Genomic DNA, 12,892 nt, shown 5'->3' with positions numbered 1-12,892 from the left:
AGCCAGCCCTGCCTGGGTGACTGGAGCCAGGCTGGAGCATCCCTGCAGAGGTCGGGCTCACAGGCACGCTCTGGCAGTCAGGAATTCTCCAGTTAAAGAGATTTTTCTGGGCAAAAATTATTGATATTGTCCAAACCTAAATCTCTCTCAGGGACAGGGTAAACCTTGATGAATTTGCTGGCTGACAAATAAAGAGAGGGGAGAAAAAGAGAGAAGGAAAGAGAGAAAGAGAGAAAGAGAGAAAGAGAGAAAGAGAGAAGAGAGAAAGAGAGAAAGAGAGAAAGAAAAAAAGAGAGAGAGAGAGAGGAAGAGAGAGAGAGGGAGGAAGGAAGGAAGGAAGGAAGGAAGGAAGGAAGGAAGGAAGGAAGGAAGGAAGGAAGGAAGGAAGGAAGGAAGGAAGGAAGGAAGGAAAAGGAAGGAAGAGAAAGAAAGAAAGAAAGAAAGAAAGAAAGAAAGAAAGAAAGAAAGAAAGAAAGAAAGAAAGAAAGAAAGAAAGAAAGAAAGAAAGAAAGAAAGAAAGAAAGAAAGAAAGAAAGAAAGAAAGAGAAAGAAAGAATCAAAGCTCTCCGAGCTGGCATTTCCTGAAGTAAGTGCCACATTTTTTTCATCTGGGCGTGTGAGAGCCAAGGCTTTCCCTCCTGCCCCAGCATGTCCTGCAAGCCCCTGACAACCAAAATCCAAACAAATGTTGGGAAGTGTTGAAACGCAGTGGCCGGAGCCGTGGCAAGGCCACGGCGCTGGCACGAGGAGCAGGGTTTGGATTTCAGCTGTCCTTTGCCAGGCAGCTTTTGGGATTTCCCCTCCTGCTGTGGGGCAGGAGGGCTTCCCCATGGCTGCCTTCCCGTGGCGGGGCTGGGCTCTTCTCCTGGGGCTCTCCTCGCCGTGCCAGGCACCCCAAACCCGCTGCGTGCCCATGCCACCTCCCAGATCAGTTTCTGCATGGGGCCTGGCAGGGGCCTGGCCCATGGCCCTGTCCCTGTCCCTGCCCCATGTCACTGTCCCTGTCCCTGTCACTGTCCAATGTCACTGTCCCCAAGTCACTGTCCCATCCCCATGTCCCTGTCCCTGCCCCATGTCACTGTCCCTGTCCCTGTCTCTGTCCCGTGTCACTGTCCCATCCCCATGTCCCTGTCCCTGCCCCATGTCACTGTCCTGGCCCCATGTCACTGTCCCTGTCCCTGTCACTGTCCCAACCCCATGTCCCTGTCTCTGCCCCATGTCACTGTCCTGGCCCCATGTCACTGTCCCTGTCCCTGTCACTGTCCCATCCCCATGTCCCTGTCCCATCCCCATGTCACTGTCCTGGCCCCATGTCACTGTCCCTGTCCCTGTCACTGTCCAATGTCACTGTCCCCAAGTCACTGTCCCATCCCCATGTCACTGTCCCCGTTCCATGTCACTGTCCCTGTCCCTGTGTCCCTGCCCCATGTCCCTGTCCCATGTCCCTGTCCCTGTTCAATGTCACTGTCCCTGTCCCGTGTCACTGTCCCTGCCCCATGTAACTGTCCAATGTCACTGTCCCCGTTCCATGTCACAATCCCTGTCCCCGTGTCATTGTCCCATGTCCCTGTCCCTGCTCCATGTCACTGTCCTGGTCCCATGTCCCTGTCCCATGACCCTGGTCCCTGTCCCGGGATGGGATGGGATGGGATGGCATGGCATGGCATGGCATGGCATGGCATGGCATGGGCAGGGCAGGGCTGCTCCCATCGAGCCACCAGTGCCACCTGCCGGCCTGCCCAGCCCGTACCTGGCACCTGCCTGCTGGGCCAGGGCAGGCTCAGGGTGGGCATCAGCAGGAATTTCCCCATGGAAAGGGAGCTCAGGCACTGGAACTGCCCAGGGAGGTTTGGATCCCATCCCTGGGGTGTCCCAGGAAGGGCTGGAGGTGGCACTGGGTACTCTGGGCAGGGGACAGGATGGGGATGGGGCAGAGGTTGGATTCGATCTGGGAGGGCTTTTCCAAGAGAAACGGTTCTGGAATTCTTCTGCCTCCATCCAGCACTGGGTGCGGGCAGGGATCAGGGCCAGGAGGGATCAGTGCAGGGTGCCCGGGGGGCTGCAGGGAGAGCCCCCAGCCCATCCCCAGGCAGGGATCAGTGCAGGGTCCCGGGGGGCTGCAGGGAGAGCCCCCAGCCCATCCCCAGGCAGGGGCTGCCCACGGTGCCTCAGTGCCCTGCAGCATCACACACCAGCGTCCCCTCTGCAGGAGCTGGGCTGGGAATGGGGGGACTCTGCAGCCCCCAGGGCTGTGCCCCACACCTTCCTGCCCCTCCTTTCTGCCCCACGCCGTGCTGGCAGCTCCCCTCAGCTCCCAGCCCAAAGGACCGGCCAGGACACTCACTCAGGAGAGGAGACCTTTATTGACCCTGGTGCCCAGGCAGGGCAGCACCGTGAGGCCTCCTGCCCCCAGCCACGTCCCCTGGCAGGGGTGGTGACCCACGGGACATCCGTCACCCCCGTGGGGGCTCCCCTCGCCCCCAGCCCTCCCGGTACCTCCGTTCCCGGCTCCTCCGCAGGCCGGGGCTCCCTGGGGATGTGCTGCCGAGCCGTGGCCCCAAGAACAGTATTTCCAGGAATCCCCATCCACGTGCCTAAGGGATTCCTGGGAAAACTGGACCCTGAGGACACGGCGACCCAGGTCCGCGTCCTCGCCGCCGTCCGGGCTCCGTGCGCCTGCTGTGCCACCATCCCTCCATCTCTGGGGGACCCCTCCTGCCGGTGCCCAGCGCCGGGCTGGGGGTCCTGAGACCTCACAGGGCTGCAAGGAAAGCCTCCCCACCCTTCGTCCCTCCTTGCTCTCTGCCGGGAGCTCTGGGATGAGCCCTTTTCCTGCAGGCAGGGCCCAGCTCTCCCTGTGTCCCCTGTCCTGGCTGGGGGTGCCCAGGCTGCGCAGTTCCTCCCTTCCCGAGCTACAGTGCTTCATCTCAGACTCCCAACTGACCAGAGATGCAGCACTGCACCTTGGGCTGGGAGACATGGACGTGTCCTGCTGCCCTGGCTGCGTGGCCGTGGCTGGGGACAGGCACAGAGGTGTCCCCAGCCCCCCGTGGGTGTCCCCAGCGCCCCGTGGGTGTCCCCAGCGTGGTGGCACAGCAGGCCAGGGCTGGGTAGCTCAGCCTGGCCCCAGCAGGGACAGCCAGGGGATGGGTAAGTGGTGGGGCTGCCTCTAAATCCCAAATCTATCTCCCCAGGAGCTGGGCAAGAGGGTGAGGGTGACGGGGGGTGAACAGGACGGTGTGGGTGCCACACAGCACATCCCCTCCCTGCCCCTTCCCCACCCTGGGGATGAGGATGTGTGAAAGCTCCTGCTGTCCCTCCCACCCTTGTCCCCGTCCCCAGCAGAGCCTGCAGCTGGCCACCACCTCGGCTTCCCGAGCTCAGACCTTGGCCTGATGCGTCCCCAGGCTGGCAGAGCCCAGCCCAGCCCTTCCCGAGGGCAAGAACCAGGGGCTGTGGGACAGAAGCTGCGTGGATCCCCTCCCTTGGGTCTGGACAGCTTCAGCCCACCTGGCCTGGAGAGCCGAGATCCGGGGGGAAGCAGCAGGCGAGGGAGGATGGAGGGAGCGGCCGAGCCCAAAAATATCTTTCCCAGGCGAACACTAACATCCTGAGCAGGGCTGGAGCTGATAAACAGACCATCCATCAGAGCCCAGCAGCCCCAGCAGCCTGATGAGAAGCAGATGCTGCATCTCTGCCTGAGCCCCTGCATCCGGCCCGGCCCCCGGCCACGCGCAGCAGCCGGGACAGAACCACCCTGCCCTGGGCTGTGCTCCCCACTCTGCCCTCCTTCTCTGGGGGGAAAGAGCGGGGAAAAGAGCCCTGTGGAGCCCCGAGAGTGCAGCAGCCATTCTCAGGAACGAGGGTTTGGGGCAGCCTTGGCCAGCACGGGGCTGTGTCTGTACCAGCCCTGGCCAAGTGTGACAGCAGCCACAGGGAGCCAAGGCAGGGAGGTGCTGCAGGGACCCTCCTGCCTTTGCCACAGGGAGCCAAGGCAGGGAGGTGCTGCAGGGACCCTCCTGCCTTTGCAGAGCCTCTGCCGGGCCCTGCACGTCCCCAGGGAGGGGCTGCAGTGCGTTCTGCAGGAGGGATGGGTGGCACTGCAGTGTGCCCTGGGATCCAGCTCTGGGGTCCTGTCCCTGGGATCCATCCCTGGGCTCCATCCCTGGGCTCCATCCCCTGGAATACATCCCTGGGCTCCAGCCCCCCTTGCATGACTGGCAGGGGAACACCAGCCCATGGCCTGTCCCTGCCTGTGCCCAGGAAAGGGCCCGTGGTGGTGGCTGTGTGGCAGCGTGGTGGCACATCAGCTCTGTCGTCTCTCGTGGTGGCACATCAGCTCTGTCATCTCTCGTGGTGGCACATCAGCTCTGTCGTCTCTCGTGGTGGCACATCAGCTCTGTCGTCTCTTGTGGTGGCACATCAGCTCTGCCATCTCTCGTGGTGGCCCTCTCGGGGGCTGTACCATCCTCTCGTGTGTGCAGCAGCTTCAAATCCCCAGGGACAGCCTCAGCTGAGCCTGTAGAACACAGAGCATGGGTCAGCAGAGCGTGAAGAGCTGAGTGTGCAGCCACAAGCTCTGGGTCCTGTCCTGGGCAGCTGCTGCGGGGCTCCTTTGGGTGCTCAGCACCCCCTGGGCCCGAGGACAGCAGTGCCAGCAGCTCTGTGCACACAACAAACCTACAACCATCACTCCAAATCCTCCCTTTGTTGCTCAAAGCCACGTTTGCCCAGAGCCCACAGGTGTGGGACACGTCTCCTCTCCTGGGAGTGACTTCCAGGTCCCCCAGGTGTGCACGGAGCCTGGGGATGGCCCTGTCCTCCCCCTGCCACCATCCCCTGGTGGGAAGAGAGGGGACAGAGCCTCGCCTGCCCTGTGGTGTGGGGCTGGGAGAGCTGAGCTGCCATCCCCGGGGCGGTGCTGGGGGAAGAAACGCCGAGAGAGAGAGAAAGGCTGGAGGAACGCGCCGGGCTGCGCATCCCGCGGGGATGGAGGCACAGCATCTGCCCCAGCAGGCAGCCCTGGGGACAGACAGGACTGTCCCGTGCACAGCCCTGCCCGAGAGAGGCTGTCAGGACACACAGACACCCCGCTCCTCCTGCAGCGTCCCCAAAATGGGGCCTGCCCTGTCCCCCTCGATTCCGCTGGCGGTTTGCTCCCAAATTCCCAAGGAAGGACGACTGCCGCCGGCGTGCCGTGGTCCCCACGCTCAGGTGGCTGCTGGGCACCTCCGTGTGGGGACAGCAGTGTCCCCCGAGCCAGGAGAGCCCCAGGCTGCTCCTCTCACTCGTGATGGGTGCTGGCACCCACGCGGGTTCGGGAGGATGCGGAATGACAAATGGCCGGAGCGTGCTCCTGCCAGCGCCGGGCACCCAGCAGCCACTGCCACGTCCCCACGGTCACGACGGCCAGAGGTGCCCAGGGCGTGATGTGCATGGCCAGGACGCTCCCCTGGCACCCTCTGTGGTCACAGCAGCTCTGCTGGCACTGCCCCTGCCCCGACCCATCGCTCACCTCCAGCCTCGCTGTCCCAGGCCGTGTCCCTGGCTGTCCCAGGCCGTGTCCCTGGCTGTCCCAGGCTGTGTCCCTGGTTGTCCCCTGCTGCTGATGCCACAGGAGCAGGAGTGGGCGAGTGCTCGAGAGCTCCGTGGCCACCCCGAGCTGCTCCCGGCAGCGCTGGGCTGAGTCAGAGCTCGGCCCTCCCCGTGGTTACAACACAGCGCCCTTTCCCCTCTCCAGGCAGGCCTCCGCTGCAGGAAATGTCCTTTTTTAATAGCACTTGGGATTTGTTCCTCCTTCAAATTCCCCAGCCCTGCCAGGCCAGGCTGGGGCTCCTCAGGGACGCCCGAGCCCCCCGGCCAGGGGGGTTCTGCTGCGAGCAGCTCCCCGCTCTCGGGAGGGTGGAAGGCACTGGGTGATGCTCAACCCCATTCCAGTGGCCTTTCCCGTCCTCCTGGCCCCCAAAATCCTGATCTCCACCAGCCACCAGAACCCCATCCCTGCCCCAGACCAGCTTGAATCCATCAGCTTCCCAAACAGCCCTGGTGGCTGCACCAGGCAAGGTAAATCCTGCCCGAGAACCCCCTCTGACGCCCCTCCTGGGTGCTGAGCACTGGGATCGTGGAGGAGAAGGTGCTGCAAGGACTCACTCAGCTCCAGGAATTTAAGGGGCTGACCCCAGGGCAGCTCCTGCTGCCTGTTGGGTGCCTGCAGGCAGTGATCACACAGGGATGCTGCTCCCTGGCACCCTGCAGCACCAGCTGGTGCCAGGACAGCCCCAATGCTCCTTCCCACTGGGGTCTTCCAGCCCTGCCAGCATCTCCATCCCGTCCCCCACCGAGCACGGTGGCCCCTGTGGAGGAGAGGTGCCTCCCCTCTCCTTTCCTCCCTCCCTCCCTCGCCAGCACTGGTATTAAATCAAAGGTTTATGAGAAAATGGAGGGGCCAGGGGAGATCCTAATCTGGTCACAGGCTGATTAACCCTGAGTTCAGGCTGAGGTCCTGATGCTCAGCTATAAATAGCTCTGCCTTCCCTTTCCCATCCTCCTGCCGGGGCTGCGTGCCTGCCCTTTTATGGTCAAAAAGGCAGATTTGGAGCCCGAGCGGCCCCCATCTCCCCCCATCTCCCCTGCTGGGGACGAGCCAAGGGGGCCCAGGGGGATGCTGCTCCGGCTCTCGGGGTTTTGCTGGGATGAATTACAATGCCAAGAACAAAGGAGCAGGTTTGGGGGGCTGCGAGCAGGGGATGGGTGCAGAGGGGAGAGCGCATCTGCTTTGTGGGGCCGGAGCCGGGGAGAAATCACCGAGTTTGGTGTCTCTGCAGAACTGGGATCCTGCACACGCTGCTCTGCTGGTGGTGGCGTGGCGTGGCATGGCATGGCATGGCATGGATGGCTGGAGGGAGCCCAGGGGCAAACGAGGCCCGTGCCACCTCTCTGTCACCCCAGGGCAGGGCGCTGACCCCGCTGTCCCTGCCTGGCCACCGCTGTGCCCAGCTCTGCCATGCAGAGCCACCGGTGCCAGCGCTGTGCTGAGGGGCTGCAACCCTCCAGCTGCAGATCCTGGCCTGGGGTGAGGAGCCTCCAGGAGGGGAGGAGCAGCAGAACAGGGAGCCGTGGCTGGGAGAGGCCATGGAAGCTCCAGAAGAGCCACACAGGAGCGTGGTCACTGCCATTCCCACGGCCTCAGCTCGTCCCCGCTGCTGCCAGCCCTCGGGTCCCCATCTCCCCATCACCCCCGGCTGCTGTCCTCCCCGTGCCCAGCCCCGTGCCCGCTGCCCAGCCCAGCCCTGGAGGGTGTTTTGGGGCACGGGGGTGGCACCGGGGCCGTGGCCGGTCCGGGGCACGCGGAGCGTGGGAGCCCAGCCCGGCAGAGCCTCCCCACTTTGTTTACCCGGCACATTCCCGGCCTGCAGGAAGTGGTTCGGGGTGAGGTCCCAGAGGGGACAGGCCAGCACGTCACTGTCACCGGGCTGGACGGGCTGGTGGGAACCCAGAGCTCCCCACGGACGCTGTTCCCAAGCAGCGCAGCGAGGCTGCTCCAGCATCCTGCTGGCCCCCGGGCTCTGCTCCCCACCCCAGGGCTCCTGATGGCACCGCTGGCATGGTGGGCATGCAGGAGCTTCCCAGAAGTTGCTGGAGCTGCCTCCTGGGGCAGAGGCACAGCCATGGAGTGCTCCTTGAGCTGTCACAACTTTGGCTGCTTCTCCGTTCTGTCACCTTATCCCTGCAGGTTGTCATTCACATCCCTCCCACAGCTTGCCCAGCCCTGCTTGCTGCCCAGCCATCTGAGCAATAAAATATGTAAAATCAAAAGCCCTAAATGGCTCCAGTTCCCAGCACTCGGGAGATGAGGTGTGGAAAAACAGGGAGCAGGGAAGTTGCAGCAGGACTGGTGTAACAGGCAGTGCAGAGCCTGCGGCAGGAACTGTGGGGTTGGAGGTGGGGACGAATCAAAGTGAAACTTAAAAAATAAGGTTGGGAAGGGAGAGGGAAAAAACAAAAGACAAATCTGCAGCGAGGGACCCCAGTTAAAAAGGCCCAGCTGGCAGAGGGACGCTGATCTAAGCACCAGTGGCCACTGAGCCGGCCCCACAGCGAGACCAGGGGGACCTGCTGGCCACTGTGGGGCATCTGCCAGACCCACGTGTGACACACCAGACCCACGTGTGACACACCAGACCCACATGTGGCACGCCAGACCCACAGCCCCATGCCCAGCCCTGGCTGCTGCCACCCCTCGTGCATCCCGACAGAGCTCAGCCCAGGGAGACACAGCGCTGCCACCAAGGCAGGGGTGTCCCTGCAGAGAGGGGACAGCAGCTCAGGGCAAAGACAACAGCACCAGCCAGCCCCAGGGATGCTGCTGGCCCGGGGGGAAGCCTGCAGCACTGCCAGCACATCCCAGTCCCTGCCAGCACATCCCAGTCCCTGCCAGCACACCCTGGCACTGCCAGCACACCCTGGCACTGCCACAGCCCACCCCAACACGGCTGAGATGCGCTGGGGCGGGTGGCACTGGTGCCACCCTGCAGGGCTGGCAGAGCCCTGGGCAGCACCCCCAGGACCTCCTGCAGCTTGGCCATCCCCTGCAGCCCCAGCACGGCACACAGCAGCTTTCAGGGACGCGGGACAGGGAGGATGCTGCTGCTCAGAAGCTCCTGCCTGGATGTGTCACCTCAAGCAGAGCCTGGGCAGGGTGACCACACACGTCTGTCACCTCCCCAGCTGGCAGCACACAGTGGGGGCACAGGGCTCTCCCATGGGCCTGCCAGCCCTCCAAGCCCCCCTCCCCACGGACAGCACGACCATCCCAGCTTGTCCAAAACGCAGCTTCAGCCCCGGCACTGCCTCTGCCTGGGGTCTGTCTCCATGCCCATGCCAGCGTCTGTCCCTCTGTCCCTGCCCTAAGCCTGAGAGATGGGGCACCCCCAGGGCTGGGCAAGCACCAGCATCTCCCAGCCAGTGACCCCTTTGGGGGCTACGACAGGAGGAGGAGACCCTCCTCCCCTGTGCCCTCCCAGTGCCTGGCTGGCGGGTGCTGCTGGGCACACACTGCCCCAGATCCCCCACCCAGCACCCCCAGAGTGGGCACACAGCACATTCCCACCAGCCAGGCACGGAGCCAGGGCTGGGATGAGCCCTGTGAGCACTCACAGTCCGGGCAGGCAGAGGGGTTTGGGGGTCAGGAGCAGCGAGCACCCCCAGCACCCCCAGGATGTGCCCTGGGCTTCACCCGCCCCGGCTGAGCCCTCCCCGGGCAGGATCTGCTCCCATCGCTCCTCTGCGCTCCCAGCCAAGGTCAGGGCATGGTGAAACAGCCCCAGAGCTCAGATTTCAGCCTCTCGCCTCATTGCTGAGCCCTGCACAGGCTCAGGTGCTGCCCTGGGGACAGCCAGGTCCCCAGCCTGGCACAGCCCCTGTGCTGCCTGTGCTGCTGTCTGTGCCACGCCACTGCCCAGCACCCTGCCTTGGCATGGCACAACACTCGCCATGGCCAGAGCTGTCACTGACCAGGAGACAGCAGTGCCACGGCCACCAGAGCTGTCACAGCAGTGCCACGGCCACCAGAGCTGTCACTGCCCAGGTGGCAGCAGTGTCATGGTCACCAGAGCTGTCACAGCAGTGTCATAAGCAGAGCTGTCACTGACCAGGAGACAGCAGTGCCACGGCCACCAGAGCTGTCACAGCAGTGCCACGGCCACCAGAGCTGTCACTGCCCGGGTGGCAGCAGTGCCATGGGCTGAGGGAGAAGCCCACCCCAGCCCTGCTCTCCAGGAGCCGCTGCAGGAGGATCCACCAGGCACCGAGCGCTGGCTCTCCCCACTCAGCCCCAGGAGAGGAGGAGGAGGATGCCAGGGAAGAGCAAGGGCAGGTTACCTGGGGGCTGTGGAGAAACAAGCCTCAGAAAAACCTGATCAGGGACAAGGGTTGTTCTTGGACAGAAAAAGAGACCAAGAAATAAAAAAGGGATCTGAATAATCTGCAGGCTGTCTCTTGGTAAGTGTGGAGGGAAATGCTGCTCTCTACAAATCCATTTCCACAGTCTGCCACTCTACCCAGAGCTGCAGCCTGTCTGGACACAGCCTTTCCTGAATTCCTGCTGAAATTCCTGCTGAAATCTCTGGTGGAGGTGTCCCCTGTGTTTGTTGGAAGCTGATTTCTCTCCCACTGGCTGGCAGTGGGGAGGCAGTTCCACTGTCCTTTGTGAGGCTCCCTGGATGGTGCCCGGGGTCTGGGGAGCCAGGCTGGGCACAGGCAGGACAGCCCCGTGCCAGGGACATTGCCAGGGGATGGGGACACAACTCGTGTGCAGCGTGCCAGTGCCAGGACGCTGCAGCTTCCCCAGAGCAGCAGGAAGCCCTTGAGGAACAGCAGAGCGGGGACAGACTGGGACCGTGGCTGCCCTGGTCACTGTCACTGTCCCACTGCAGAGGGACACAGAGCCCGGACCCCAGGGATGGCACTGTGCCCTGGCTGGACCCAAATAACACCGGGCAGTTGTCCCTGCAGAGGAAGGAGCAGGAGGACACGGCACCTTGCAGCCAGCGGGCACAGTGTCCCCAGGTGACCCACAACGAGGGGACAGCCAGTGCCAGAGCCAGCCCTAAAGCCCACAGAGGCTGCCCCGAGGGAGGAGGCACCACCCGGGGAGCCCCTGCAAGGCCATCAGCCCTGCAGGCCATCACCTGCTGCCCTCCCTGTGCCCTCCCCTGCACCAGGATGCTCCCAAAGGACTGCGGGCAGCAGGATGCTCCCAAAAAATGTGGGCAGCAGAGTGCTTCCAAAGAAATGTGGGCAGCAGGATTCTCCCAAAAAACTGTGGGCAGCAGGGTGTTCCTAAAGGCCACGGGCAGCAGGATTCTCCCAAAAGCCAAGGGCAGCAGGATTCTCCCAAAGAAATGAGGGCAGCAGGGTGCTCCCAAAGAAATTAGGGCAGCAGGATGCTCCCAAAGAAATGTGGGCACCAGGATGCTCCCAAAAACTGTGGGTAGCAGGATGCTCCCAAAGAAATGATGGCAGCAGGATGCTCCCAAAAACCGCAGGCAGCAGGATTCTCCCCAAAAGCTGAGGGCACCAGGATTCTCCCAAAAAACTGTGGGCAGCAGGACGCTCCCAAAGAAATGAGGGCAGCAGGATTCTCCCAAAAGCCGTGGGCAGCAGGATGCTCCCAAAAACCATGGACAGCAGGATTCTCCCAAAAGCCAAGGGCAGCGGGATTCTCCCAAAAGCCAAGGGCAGCGGGATTCTCCCAAAAGTCAAGGGCAGCAGGATGCTCCCCATCGGCGTGAGTGCTGGGAACGGCGGCTCCAGCACCCTGCACACCTCCAGCTCTGAGCCCCAGCCCCACGCCCTCCCCAGCTCCCCAAAAGTGGCGGCAGCACAGGAGCCAAGCAGGGGCTCCATTTCCATGTCCCTGCGGTGTGAGGAGCCCACCCTCCCCGGCTCACCTCCGCCTTCCCGAATTTCCATGCCAGACATCCACAGAGCAGACAGCAATTCCTCCCTCGGCCCCGGGAGGGTCCGTCCCCACATTGAAACGTGGGGCGAGCCGCACCGGGACGGAGCTATAGGGACAGATTTTGGGGAACCCCTTTGCCAGCATCCCCTAACCCAGAGGAGGTTTTGGCCACCCCTCGCCACCTCCTTGCCCAGCACATCTCCCTGCTGGCGGCCGTGCTGCTCTCACCTCCAGGCGCTCCCCGAGCTGCCGGGCTGGGCACCCTGGGCTGGGCTGGCAGGAGGCCGTGCCAGCGCACCACCGCACCGCCGGGCACCCCTCGCCGACCTCCCCATCCGCAGTGCCCCGCACGCCCGGCCGTGCCCTGGCCACCTACCTGCCACCCTGGGCCACCGCGGGGACACGGCCACGTGCCCGGCACCTGGCGGTGCCACGGCCCAGCCCGCCAGCGGCGCCTCGGCGAGGCCGCGCGGGCCTTTTTGAAGCGGCCGGCATGGCAGCCCTGGGTGCAAAACTGCTCGCAGGCTGCTCGGAAGTTGGGAAAAGCTTTTTCTTTTTACCTTATATGAGCTGGCGGGGGAGGCCAGGCCGCGGCGGGCAGCGCTGCCGGGGGTGCCGTGGGGATCCATTGGCTGGGGGTTCGTCACGTGGAGCCCGCGCCGCCGCCGGGCCCGGCGCTGCTTTTACCCCCTAAGGAAGGGCCGCTTGACAATTTTCATATTTCTTCTAAATTTGGAGATTTCAGACAATGCTGGGAGGCTTGGCTGGGGCCGCCAGAGGCCCATGTGGAAGTCATTAAGGCGGAGAGGGGGAGCGCAGGGAAGGAGGGCTGGGGGAAGCGAGGGGGAGGAGAGCGGCCAAGGCCGTGCCTGGGAACCGGGGCCATCCCGGCCGGAGAAAGTTGTTTGGAATAACTGAATAACTGAATAACTCGCTTCCTCCTCCCGGCGTCGTGCACGGGGGGGACGCGCATCCCACGGCCCGTGGCGAGGGGGTGCAGCGGGGCTGGGGGGCTGTGAGGAAGCAGATTTGCTGCCCAGCCTGGCTGGAGGGGTGCCGTGGCTGCCATGCTTTGAAAAACTCCGCCTGGCCTGGGAGAAAAAGCCTTGCAGCAGCCCTGGGGCTCTGCTGGGAGTGCGGGGTGAGGTCCCTGAGCGTGCCCAGGGCTGGGACCCCCGTGGGGTGCTGGTGGTGAAGCTGTGGGGCTGGCTGCACGTGGGTCTTTCCCAGTCCCAGAGCTGTGGGGAGCCTGTGTGGGAGCTCCATCACCGGTCCAGCCCATCCCAGCCATGTGTGGACCTGAGTGAGTCCATGTACGGCCTCCAGCCAGCACTGGGGCCCAACGATGAGCAAGGCTTGGCAGCTGGGGTGAGGAACAGTCAGCACTGAGCACCTTCATGCCCTGCTCCATCAGCCCCCGGCATGGCAGGA

General features: G+C 63.6%; 1 long non-coding RNA gene across 1 annotated transcript; it reads right to left on the bottom strand.

Moving 5' to 3' along the window:
• Window positions 1-2,344: 2,344 nt before the first annotated feature.
• On the bottom strand, window positions 2,345-12,007 carry LOC146766207 (uncharacterized). The gene is made up of 2 exons (XR_014958351.1): window positions 11,838-12,007; window positions 2,345-4,519 (listed from the first exon to the last, which is right to left on the bottom strand). It is a non-coding gene; the product is annotated as an uncharacterized LOC146766207 (long non-coding RNA).
• Between the last annotated feature and the right edge of the window lie 885 nt (window positions 12,008-12,892).

This window comes from Lonchura striata, chromosome 13 (assembly GCF_050655825.1).
Source record: "Lonchura striata isolate lonStrDom1 chromosome 13, ASM5065582v1, whole genome shotgun sequence".
Lineage (NCBI taxonomy): Eukaryota > Metazoa > Chordata > Aves > Passeriformes > Estrildidae > Lonchura > Lonchura striata.
The sequence above is the reverse complement of the archived record's forward strand: the minus strand, read 5'-3'. Positions and strand labels throughout refer to the sequence as shown.